Here is a 13835-nt window from a genome sequence, read left to right on the forward strand (position 1 = left end):
AAGGCTATGCTGCATAAATATGTCAACCCTGTTTTCCCCTAAAAATATCTGCCCCTCAAATTTAAGATAGTAACAGCTGGTCAAGTTAATCGGGTGCTTGTTTGTGCAATCAGTTCTCACAGGGTTCCTGTTGCTAAAACTGAACAGACTGACTGAAGTCTAACCTCTTCTGGTGAACCTTTTTGTTGGTCTTCCTCAGACCAATTATAGCCTGAGCTCATTTTGCTGGGTTTCTTCTTGCTGCAGGCCCACCACCTTCTGCAACCCTCGCCTCTCCAACCGTGACTTGACTCAAACCCCACGCTCTTCTCTCCCCTAACTCTGTGTCCATTACCAAACCTTGCTGTGCAGACCAAGGCTGAGGAGCAGCGCATGTTTCCGGAGCCGAGACATGCAGCGCCCCCGGCCCAGCACCACGTGCACCTTCCAGTAGGTGGAGGGTCCACGCAGCCATCCAGTAGCCAGGCTTGCATGCTCTGCCCAGTCAGACACCAAGAGGGAAGCATACAGCCTTGGGGGGCAGACAGCATCCACCGCCTCTTCACCTTCCACTAGCAGTGCTGCACCACAGGCTGTGCCAAGCCATACCCTGCTTGTCTTCTTCCCTCTACCCTGGTCCCAGGAACACTGTGCTATATTTTGTACAGCAACCCAGTTTAAAAGGGAGAGAGGAGCATAGCCTTACTCCCGGCCTGGCCAACAGCTGGTTGAGAAGCCTTTTAATTTCATTTTTTCTCCTTTCTGGGCAAACACTTTAACAATTAGGCTGTTGATTAACAAGGGGAATATCCATCATTCTCTTTATGCACAGTCATAGGGAGGTGGGTGCCTGATCCCTGAAATTAAAAGAAAAAAAAAAAAAAAAGCAAGAGAAAAAGCAAGAAAAAAAGCAACATTTCTAAAGTAAACTTAAAGATAAGCAACAATGCAGGAAATTAGTATGACTGAACGCAGCCCTTGTTGTCAAATTTTCTGATGGTTTTGTAAATATCATGTCTAAATATCATGGCAGTGGCTTAAAAATAAACTGCAAAATTTGGATTTTCTACATTTTTAGATTAGAAGAATGTAGTAACTCGGAAAAACTCTGCAGTACAAAAAGTTAAATAACCTTCACAAGAAATTGTAATGTTTTAAATTCTACTAAATCTACCTAGCTCTGCACATAGTGACAGCAAGCAACCCAAAAATTTAAGAAATCAACATCAAAGAAACAAGTTGTTGTACAAAAGCTCTGCACTCAAAAGATCAGGTTTTGGAGGTTTGCAGGTCATTTATTTTTTAGATGCATAGTCTTGTGGATGATGTAGTTAAGAAATACTTATTTACAGGTCCTGGAATTCTGTAACTTCTTAGGAAGGAGAGAATAAGCATAAAAGAAGAGGAGAAAGGAGCAAATTATTAATTCACATTAACCAGTTAATTATATGAAACTGTTGCATATAAACCATAGAATTTCACCCAAGGATTCCTGAACTTAGTCTGCCAATTTATAATGGACCTTTTACCTTGCAAATATCCATCTAATCTGAAATGAAAGAGATATGAAAGCAAGTTTCCAACGCAGAAAACTATTAACTGCCATTATGTAAAAAGTTAATTTCATTTCCACTTCAAGCTTTTCTCTGTGGTTCTATAAAGTGATAACAGTGCTCTAATAAGGACAGAGTTCAATTGCAGGAGCCAGAGGCAGCCACCATACAGTTTTGGCAATTAAATAAAGCATTTGAAATATCAAAACATGCCGTCTACTTGATAAGATGTTACTCTTCTTCGAAAGTAAAATTCTGTTCCAGGAGGAAGCAGTAAAACAAGAGAACACAAGTTTTTTTCTTTGAAGAGTGTAAGATATCCTTTCTGTTCCACAACCATTCTTCTGACCTTAAGTACTTCTCTGCTCTATCAGTAAGGCATTTAGTTCACTTTCAAAGCCACCAAGTACATTTCTGAACTGAGTTTAATTCATGACTGATTCTTCATTAATTGTTTCCAGTCTCATTACAAGTTTCGTTCTGTTTCAACACGTTTTGGAGCTTAGCACTTCTGGAAATCAACCAAAGCTACGGCTCTAGTAAAAATTATCTGCAGAGAGGTCTCAAGAGGCTGTTTGTGTTAGAGTTTCCCACCATTTACCACAGCTCCTCTGACTGTGGTTACTGTTTTCAGAGCAAAGCTGGCAGAACAGCTCAGGTATTTCTCACCTGTTTTGATACAAAATCAACCAGGCAAACTTGAAAGACTTTAAAAACCACTGGTATTTCATAAATGAAGCTGAGGTAGGTGATACAGCACCGCAAGGGTTGAGGACTTCTCTCATCATCTGTTCTGTCAGCTCTAGAGGGAGAGACAACATCCACCAAAGGACTGCTAATAGACACCTGAATATGTGAAAAATCACATCATAGCCTGTGGCAATCACCTCACTGCAGTCTGCTACTAAGAATAAACAAACAAACATACCAACAGAGCGAGCTGGCAAACCACCCATCCAAAGAAAAGGCATGTTGACTGAGCATAGCAACACAAAAGCTGGTACTTGGTTGTGCCATACAATCTTCATAAACATCAAAGTGCAAGCTCCAGTTTTAAAGTTATTCCCTAGAAACTAGATTTATGATAATCAGGGAGATTAAACCCTCCCTTCTTGCCTAATTTCCAGTTATGTGAGGCACACTTTGTTCATTCCAGGCAGTGTTTCTCAGTGACACACAGGACTTTAGAACACCAGTGGGGCAAAAATAACCAAATCCAACAGCTGTTGTAGCTGGAAAAAGATACAGAAGAGAAAGGAGTTTAAAAGTGTTTTTTTCTAAAACACTACTTCTCTGGGTTCAAAAAAAGCTTTTGAATCAGTCAGTTTCTTTGCTGCAAGTACTGATGTGCAGAATTTGCTTCCCACTATAACCTTGAAGACAAATACTCAAGTTTTTGCCCTAGAAAAATAAGACCAGTTACATTTTAATTGTCTATCAGGAATATTTACTTTATCATGCATGAAATTGATTAGTGTCTACCAAAATTTTCCATTTAGAGTTCAGCCAAGTCTAGTATCTGCATTGTTTATTCCAAGGTCTATTGTATTTATCCTTTTTCTTTTTTGTTCACAATCTTTTGCAATCTTTTTCTCTTAAACTTAATCCACTTCTGGTTGTTTCTCTCTTCAACTCTTGTTTGACCTTTTCTGCCTACCTCTAGGAATAGCAAACTAGAACATTTTGTCAATTGGAAGCTTTACAAAAATACTAAAGTGTTTTCAACAACAACAACAACAACAAAAACCCCTGTTAACCAGTTTTCTGAAAGACCTAGGATTTAATCTGATGTGGATCTAACTCAGGTTTAGCATGTTAAGGTGGGTCTAGATAAACCTCATTATATTAAGTAGGTAGCATAACAAAGATAAAAAATATTACTAATGCTTGTAGTAATAAAAGACAGGCATTTCAGTTTGTGAGAGGTCATGTGTTTTCTTCCCCCTGCTTACAACTATCTGTAAGTTCTCCTCCCCTATGTTTCTAGAAATATCACTGGAAATGTTTTATCAGAAGTTCCTACTAGGTTGTAAACCTTTAAAATTGATCAGTTTCTTATTTTGGTATTTTAGGAAAACAGGCTGGAGGAATCACCCATCCTCCTATCCAGTGCAGAGTCAGTGGTGCCTTTGTCACTCCTGAAGCAAGTCATTTTTACCTGCCAGTAAGAAAGAGCACATGGTCTCCCTGGGGCTACTCAACTGAACATCAATCTCTATTCTTAAAATAATGTCCTTTAGTGTCTTACTTACAGCTTCCTTGCTGCACATTATTAGTTACTTCCCTAAAGAATGTAGAACAGATTGTTCCTTTCTCTCTTCGAAGCCTTCTATACATTTGAAGTTTATTAACTTGTGTCTTTTCAGCCTTTTCCATATTAAACAACTCTACTTACCTCAGTCCTTCTTCACTGGCCATGTTTCCAGCAAGATCCTCTTGCTGCTGTCCTCTGGACTCTCCAACTTATTCAAATATATCCAAAATGTATTGTCTATAAATTAGCAGTGCACTCTTGAAGTGACTGCTATTTGAAATGCGATGAAAGCATTTACTTATTTCTCTGGACTTGATCAGTAGGTGTTGATGCACTGGAACAGAATACCTCAAAGCTTTTACTTTTCTCCAATACAACATAGTTCTGAGTTAGCTCCTGTTGCTCACATACTTTCTGGGTCAGAGTACTTACTGTGAGATGCATCACCTTTTGAAGAACACAACAGTAGATGTTGCTGTTTGGTTTTATTGTTTAAAGTACTTTTATCCAAAATGTTGAAACATTTTTGTCTTACAGCTAGCAGTGGTCCAGAACAAAACAAGTTGGGATCTTTGCAAATGAGTCAAGAAATTAGTCCAGCCATATAGTGGCTTCAGTCAACAAAATTATGTTGCATATTGAGAGTGTCTCTTTTTTGAATGTGTTATGATGAAATTAGACATAGCCATTTCAGATTCGTTTTTCAGCTACAAAGTCACTGTGAGCCCCAGCAGCCATACTGCAGCTTCTCCAAACATTGAATAGTTGACCTGCCACTGAATTTTTCCTGTTAAGAACTGTCGTGGTTTAAGTCGTGGTTTAAGCACAAACTGCTTAAACCACTGCTTAAACCCGTCATACATATTGAACAGAAATGTTCACAAGATGTTTTCCTTAGACTTTCTGAAAAATAGTAATTGTATGTGGCTTTAAAACATAAGCATTTTTCAGATAGTACAGCATTTCCCTAAAGAAGGAAATTCCAACTCTGTCTCTGAAGGAAGATAAAAGTTTGCCTACATGGGAGTTGTTCCAGAATAGCTACTTCTGATTAAATACAGGAATGGGCCTTATAAATCTGAGCTAATACTGTCTGCTTCTAAATAATTTAACCCTTTTTGGAAAAGGATTAAGTTCACTTACTACAAACAGTCTAATTTTCAGACAGTATGTGCAACACCATGTGCAAATTAACTGCATAATGGAGGTAAAGAGAAAAAGGGTTTTTTTGCTTTAATTTAAACCTTGCTTTAATAGAAATTAATTTTGCTTATAAACAAGTTACCAGCCCAACCACATTTCTGGTGGCATATAAATGGCAGCAATGGAAAGGGCCAAAACATGTTAGAAAAAGGATTATACAAAGCTGGGAAATGTACATTGTCTGAGAAATAGTTTTTCACACAACTTTTTAATGTATTTCATTATTACAGGACTTTCTCAAAATATTGATATTATTCCACCACCTTCAATAAATGCATATTATGTAAGTTATATAGCAACTATGTCTTTAAATATCTGTTCATTTAAGTAAAAATGCTATTAACTTTTGGGGTCCAGTCGTTACAGCCTTTCTAAGTTATCAAGTTTTAAATTTTAGGGCAAAAAAAAATCAAAACAAAAAAGAAAAAAAGAGCTGTCTGAGTCATATTGGAATGAGATCAGTAAGCGCTGGTGTTTCAACAGCAGATGCAGTGAAACCTATGTCTTCAGACATAGACTTTACACTCAGTTTCTCTCTCGCTTAGATGAAGAGTCACTCTGTCAAATGATTGCATTAGAGTCTAGCACCCTTTGGAGCACTAACCCATCCAAAGTATATTACAACTGTCTGTAAAAACACGCTTGTATTACCAATGGACATGCATGCAATAGGGTTTGCTTTTCAAATAGCACCTGAAGCTGCTTCAAGACAGGGGTGGGACTGGTGGTGGCAGCAGCAGACTTGGCAGACAGTCTGGTGACCTCTCTAGCTGTATGGAGTTCTTCACAAGGGTAGACAACACTCTTTTCCCTCAGAGATTACGGAAAAGTGCTGTCCAACCCAGTCACTGAGCAGGTCTGCGATTTCCACTTTCCTATGACTTCTCAAGAATCTGGATATTTTATTCTTTTCCCCCCAGACCCAAGTTTGCTAGGAAAGATTGGGAAATAAGTAAATGTATCAAATGATGGGAACTAGTGAAGCATGGACTACTTTAGCATAGATCAGCCCATCACTGTGAAGATCTGCCTGTGAGGGTCTCATGTAAGGGTATGCCCAGTGGTGATGTATTTGCCCTTGTGCATGGCAGGGAGATTATGGGAGGAATACTTCATCCTTCCCACCACCGCATTAAACCCAGCTTTCTCTGAATTCGTTTGCAACCTGCTCTGTCTGTTTCTTTTTCATCTCACCTAGCAAGAAGCTGCTATCTGTAGCGGTGACACGAGAACAATACTTTATGTAAATAACTTGCAAGTGGAGGTAGTCATTAATGCAGACAGTTCTGAAGGCAAGTGAAACAGCATTTGGCAGCAAGCACCGTTAATGAGACTGTCTCTTAGGACTGTAGTCTGATTCAGAACACGCCTTTCTGACTTCCTTATTTTTCACTTTTTTTCCATCAATACAATCCCCCAAACCATAAGGCTTTCTCCTGTTGCAGCAGAGATTATTTCGGAAGCTGTTGTTATCTCCAGTGCAGAGAGGAGATAAGAAGTAAGCAAGTGCAGGGTTGAATGACAACACTGGAAGGAGGGAGGTGTTTGGTATCCATCATTAATCTGTAGTTTGCAGGTTGCTAATCTGTGCAAAGTCAAACTCAAGCTTAAAACTATATCCATAGCCACATATGCATACCTCCCAGCATTCAAAATTCAGATAGTGTTAGGTAAGCGCCAGCTTGCCCTTTGTGAGTGGCCTGCTCCTCTCTTTCTGCCCCGGCACACGCTCACCCAGACACACAAGTACAGTAGAGCACACTGGAGCATATTTTGTCTGAACATGCACAGTCCCATGAAACATTCTTGTGCAGATGCCAGCTTGCAATGGCTGGACACAACAGACTGGTCTCAACTGAAGGCAAGAAAAAGCAGAGCCAAGTGTCTCATGTAAAGGGTTTTAGGGGAGGACGGAAGAACAAGCTCTCCATTGTTGGCAGAGACACTGCAGAATGCTTGGAGGAGGTGGATTATTTTGCTTTTGATTTTTCCTATAGCACATTAGGAAAGATGAAAGATTAGCAGGGAAGCAAGTGAACATCTATTTTCTCAGGCATGTGTCTCCACACATAAACCCAGAGCCAGTAGTTGACCCACAAAAGGTGCAGTTCAGTCCCCAAACTGGGAGAACTGGCAGGTATGTGATCCCTTGTCCATGCTTAAATCACAGAACCAAATCAAAACCGTAGGATAAAAATGTAGGTTGGAAGGGATGCCTGGACATTGTCTGGTCCAACTGCTGTTTTTCGGGTTTTTTTCCATACTTTTCAGTATGGGAAGTGGGAGTTTTCAGTGTAGCACCTGAGCTATACAGACAGGATAACTACAAGGAGAAGGCACACCTAAATTATGTGAAGAAGAAGAAATGAAAAACATACTGGAGAAAGGAAGCTGGAAGTGGAATGAGATGTAGGAAAAAATACAGAAAACTCAGACTTTCTGAAGGGTACCATACTCTCACTGTGTCTTTTCTTCAGGACCTGTTGCTCTCTGCATCGTACTGTGTGGTCCTCTGCCCTTCATTAAATGTGGGGTAATGAAATACACTGAGTAATTACTTTCCTCCAGTTTAACAGGAATTTTTTTGGAATAAGATGCACTCAATAAATACCTTTACTTCACCCTTCAGAAGAATGGCTGGGAGGCCCAGAGCCAATGTGCAATCTCTTTTACCCTGAAGTCTCTTTTCTGTGGGGTTTGGGTTTTTGTTTTTGCATAGGCACCGAGACATAACATAATTTTCTGTAATTTACTAGGGAGACTGAGAAAAGAAAGGGCTCTCAGTCTTTTAAGAGAGTGAGTTAACGTGGCATTGTGGCAAAGCATTATGCTGTGTGTATGACCAGTGAGTGGACATGTAATGAACAGAAACCTGAGTCTGGAGACCTTGTATGGTTTTTTTTCAGCTATTACCTTAATTTTCCCAAGGAAAAAACATTCTTTACTGGCCCATCACAGTAGAAAGGCATAGAAAAGTTTAACTCTGTATCCTTACAACAAAAATACACATTCTGTCTTACTCCAAAACTACTTATATATTATGCTTTCAATGTTTGAGTTTATTCTCTGTGGAACCTGTTTCCATTCCTTATCAGTTACTGGACAATGAAAAAAAAAAAAAAAAAACCAAACACAAAACCACATGAAAATTGAAAACAAATACTATGATAGGTGATGTGGAAGGAAAAGGAGGAGCTAAATGAAATTGTTTACTGGTTTCCAAGTAGCAGGAAAGACTAAAATTGCCTAGGCTGACTGATCCCTATTGAAGAAAAAAGGAGAAAATATATAGCTTATGTGATGTGGAATTTTCCTAGAATAATAATTGGAAAATTATCTTTTCTATACCAGCAATTCTGTATATTCTATATGAAAGTGTATATCTTGCCTCCTCAGTGGGAACTATTGGAGCTTCCAATACTTGAAGAGTGTCTATCTATAAAACCACTTTAGTACAGCCACCATGGAAGAGCTCATATGAAAGCTTATATTCTTATCAATTTTCCTATGTTACACATGATTCAGAGTACTATTTCTAGGCCTATGATTATTTACAACATCTTGTTTTGCAGAAGGGAGCAAATGGTTGCAATATGACATGAATCCTGAACCAAAAGGAAAAACTCTGTATAGACAGTGAGTTTCCCAGCCACACATCATCAGGCTCAACAAAAGAACAACTAAGGTCTTTTTGGATATTAAAACAACTAATTTGGAAGGAAATGCCAGACTACTGAGATGTTAGACACTAACACTTAGATGAGGATTTTCATAAGTCTCCATTTAGTTTGGTATTCCATCATGACTGTGCAAGCCTGAAAAAAAATAAGCCGCAGACAAAAAGGGCTACTGTTCAAGCATCTAATCATGAGCTTTCTCCAAATCTAATCTAGCAGCCAGTGTAGGGGCGATGGTATCAGAACCAGCTGTGGATTTCTGAGAGGGCAAAGTGGCAGATGGAGTTAAAGCATGATTCTGGGAAGAAGGAAAGAAGCCAGAGCTTGTTCAGCAAGAGCTTACTCAGGTGGCATACTTCCGTATTTCTGAGCAAGAAAAATACATGCTTTCTGTTTTTTTTATTTCTCTGGTTTAGGCAAGCAAGACACTGTGCATGGATTGCCTATTGCTGTAAGGCATAACAGGCACTGAAGTAGGGCAAACTGAAATGTCAGTGCATTTATAGGTGAAAATAGGTTGTAGACCAGGGAATCTACAAATTGGCAACCTACTTAGTGAGGTAACACCCAAGTATCAGAAGAAAATCAATGCCTTTCTGTAATCCTGTCCTATCTCCTGCCTTCACTGAGCTTACAGGATCAAAAGTACGTTTCAGGGCAGCTAACAGTTAGCAGACTTCAAACAGAAAGAGAGAAATAACCACTCAGATGATGTTCAGGCTTTCGTGGATCTCAGTGAAAGCTGAGAGAAAATGAAACCTTACGCAAGCAATACTGAAAGAGTCTCAAAAAGCTTCTGGCATGCTTTCAGTGACCATCCTCTGCCCTGTTGTCAGTGTTGGTGTGCCCAGCCCTCACCCCTCACCCCTATCTCCTACTGCCCCTAACCTCATGGTCCGGGATGTCTCCACTCCTCCCCTTGCCCTCCTCTCCTTTGCTCATCCTCACCAGGCTGTTCAATGCTCAATGCCTCCATTATGTCCTTTCACTTAACCCTTTCTAGCCCTCTAGAAGCTTCTCTCCACAGTGTAGGAGCAGCCCGGTCAATAAGTGGAGGGGTGCTGGGAGGACCAAGCAAGCCTGGAGGCAGCAGCACAAGGGCCCTTCCCAGGCAGGGCTGGGTGCTGAGGCACTGGGAAGGAGGAGGGCTGGGTGAGGCAGGCACTCTGGCAGGCTGCTAGGTCCGCTCAGCAGCTTCCAGACATACAGCTTCAGCCTAGGTGGGAAGCAGGCATAAGGTCTGAGTGTCTGTTTTTACAAGACTTCTATAGACTGCAAGAGGTCTGTGACAGCATAATGTCAAGCAGGGAAAAAAGTAAAGAAAGAGAGCCATGATAAGCTCGATGGAAGAGGAATACCCAGGTCTATTAACTGAGACCATGACACACAGCCTTCTCTTTAAAATCAAAGCCAAACCTCTTTGCAGTGGAATTGAAATGAGACTAAATTGTGGTATTAATGCAAATGATGACAATTGGTTGTAGGCAATCATTCACATATGGAATTACTCAGTTATTTATAAACTCTGTATATAAATTTCTATCCTCCCAGGGGAGAGATGCTACAAAATAAATTAAAAAAAAAAACACATGATGAAGGCAGATAAAAAAACACAGTCATATTATTTGTTCTTTAAAAATCTTAGTGTCAAAGACTCATTTCACATCTTTTGTTATTCTGACTGACAACCTTTTCTCATATCTGAGATTCATAGCATTACTGTCATCTCTATTTCCTTCCTACTGTCCTTCCCTTGAAAAGTTACGCTTTTTCTCTTGGCAAACTTTAGTTCTCAGACCTGAGGGACCAAATGCTTCTAATTATGACAGAAGATTCCCCATCTATTTTCTGGTTCCCTCTTGAAAAAATGTATCAGATCTGCTTCCTTCCATATGGAACATTTCTGGAATACTGCGAGGAACAGCCAACAGTAGCCACTTCAGATATATTTAGCTTATTAACTTTTTTTTCCCTTGCTCAACACAAAGATTAGGTATGTCAACACAATAAAAGTATTTTTGTTTATAAAACTGTAATTTTGCTAGTTTTCATAATCAGATCCTTTTCAAATGAACAAAATCATTCTACGAATCCATAATGTATTAAACTAACAACTACAGATAGAGTGATAAATATCTTAGTCAGTCAGAAATGAAGCTTGCATGTGACTAAGAAATTACTACTACACTGTTCCCACCCTCCCATTCCCATCCCCCTCAGAAAAACCTTTAAGAACTTCTCTTGAGTGAATGAAGCTGTATAAACTTAGACTAGAGTGCAGGCAGGCTAAAAATAACTAGATCTCAAATAGAAGTAACTTTTTTTATTCAGGCATTACTTGCTAACAAGCTGGATCAGATAATTTTCATTAGAAGGTGTATAGGGATTGTGTTGAAGCTCTTAATTTTCACAAGGTCTTATCTGACTAAAAAAAATCTCCACATCATACTAATAAAAAATTACACTCTTCCACTAAATGAAATTTATCATTGAAATGTACAAAAGTACCATTTGATATGAACTCAGCATATGAAGCTATTAGTGTTTCACTCATTGCTTGAGTAATTCTGCATTTGAAATGCAAAATGTACTTTCTGTTGAAGTATATTGGTTATTATTATGAGGATGCCAGATGGCAATAACTGCCTCATAATCTTAGGAAAAGTCAGAACTGTCATCAGGTATTCACATACACATTGTGTTAGATCTAAGAAATAAATACCCATATAACTTTTATAAGATTAAATTTCACATCAGTGATACTGAAAATGAGAGAGAAAGAGAGAGAACAGACTGGCCCAAATCCATTTCATTAATGACTAGGGAGGGGAGCATAAATGCAATTATTCACCTTAGCCTACACAATGTGTTTCACTGAACAAAATTGTCTCTCTCATGCCTTTGTTTAGTTCAGTCAGAACTAACTTTTCCACCTCTTTCTGTCTCTCTCTCCTTTGTGTGAGAGCAAGATTAATAAAAGTTGTAGAAGAACATGGGCTTTTTTTGAGAATTTTCTTCTTTGTCTCGGTTAATCCAGCCACACTTAATACAGGGTTTGTGCTTACTAGAGGTTAGGTGGTCACAAAAATTAGCCATCCCAGATTCAGTCTTCAAAGATCTATGTTTATGTTTGAATCACAGGGGTTGTTCTCAATTGCAGCAACTGGCTTCTGTAACCTGTGACTTTGACATTTTGGGCTGTGCGATACTGTGCACGTAGCCTCAACCCACATCAACTGAAACTCTGAAGCTGCCCATGAAACAGCACCCAACTTTTTAATGAGTAGTTTTCACTGAGAGCACACATTACTAGATTGTAACTACATCTACACTGCCAACGACATTGTCCCCTGGGACCATTCCTTAAAGTCCAGGCCAAGTTGCGCAGTGTGGGTCACGTTCTCACTGCAGATGGTGATGCTCTTTGAAGCACACAAGCAGTGTGCACACTGAATCACACTTGTCCCGAAGCCCTTCCCTGAATGTCCTCTGAATCTCATGTGGTACCTATCTGAACTGTGAAAGATGTGTCATTTTATTGTGATACTTTTCGTTGAAAGTACCTAAAATAAAGCAGAGAATGCTGCAGAGCCAAACGGGATGGTAAGATATTGATGGTAGACATTGCATACGTTGAAGTATGGAGTAAAGGAGAGGAGAGTTAGCTGAGGACTCCAAAGCTGCTGGGGCAGGGAGACTCAGATCTTGTCCAGAACAACTTGGAGAAATCACTGCTGGAGCAAAACACTTCCTGAGATTGGTCACAGAGGGAGAACTGACTAGTTTGTTACAAACAAGAATTTAGGAGAGAACTCACATATTTATTGTGTGCTAAACAAAATGGGACCTGAGGAGAAACCAGAGTGAGGTTACTGTCAGCTTGTCTTCCCTGATGGCTGTCTGCTTGCTCTGAGCTGGAAGTAACATTCTAATTCCAAAGAGGACTTGTGAACCTCTCTCTCACCTTACCAAAACCTGGCATTGTGTAACACAGTCTGCATCATCTGTCACAATTCCTGTTTATTTTTTTTATATTAACATTATATTTATATATTAAAAAAAACAAACTTTGCAGAAAGGCTTCTGCTAACTACTGTTTTGCTTTGCTTGAGGGAACTTTTCATAAAGAGTAGTCTTCTGAGATTGCCCAAAGAGAACACAAAAAACAGATTTCCCTTTAAAAAAGAAAACCATTTTTAGTGAAAAATTATTGGGCAGACTTAAATACTGGAAAAGGTGGGTTTTTTCAATTGAGTTTGGTCTTATTTAGCCATGGTTTTTACTCCAAATAAGGAAGTAAAAACTATCCAAGAGGATTTGGGGGAAAAGGGGATGAAAAAAGCCACATCATCCATACCACAGCCTGGCTTGGTACCTTCAGAAGGCTTCTGTGGGTGAGCCGGGGGCTCCCAAGCCAGCTGGCTTTCAGGAGAGCACTGGCATTGTTTACAGCTTGGGTCCCCAAATCGTATTCCTGGACTAGATTTCTTATCTCAGTTCTTGCGTAAAGCAATGGCGATGCTGCACACAGGCCCCTGAAATCCTCTAAATATCCTTTGATCTCAGCTTAGTTCTTCTTGTAAATGCTTAGATTGTCAGCATTTAAGGCTGGGCAGAATCCTTCCTATTTTCAGGACCCCTGAGATTGTGTGGTAAAGGCACACAACACCTGCTCCTGCTCAGTCTCCAGAGCTCTTGGCCAGGTAAATCATGTTCCTCTGACTCACACCCCACCTCTGCTGAGGAATATCCACAGGAATGAACTGTCATTTTTGCCTAGGGGATCATCCTTACCTCTCTTTGAGCCATGATTTCTGTCATTGTTTGCTCCAGCGTAGACTGTGGTTTTGATGCCTTTTAAATAAGTTGGCATTTCTCCTAGTGCAGGCAATCCTTCTTAAGAAGCAGCTTTAAGTCTTTCTAGGTTTCATAGCTGCATAGGCTCTGCTGATGGTGTTTTTATGTGTTTATTTTAAAAAGTGAGTAAAGAAAAACATACAAAGAATGTGGTCTGTGAAAAAAAATATGCAATACTTTGTCTTTTTTCTTCTGCATGATTTTCTAGTAAATAAGACAATCTGCATTTTGAAAGACCTTGTGTATGTATCCTAAAATAATCGGAAACCTTTAGAAAACAAATTTCTTCTCACCAGCTCTAATAATCGCAAA

This window comes from Pterocles gutturalis, unplaced genomic scaffold, assembly GCF_000699245.1.
Source record: "Pterocles gutturalis isolate BGI_N339 unplaced genomic scaffold, ASM69924v1 scaffold2036, whole genome shotgun sequence".
In the NCBI taxonomy this organism is placed as follows: Eukaryota; Metazoa; Chordata; class Aves; order Pterocliformes; family Pteroclidae; genus Pterocles; species Pterocles gutturalis.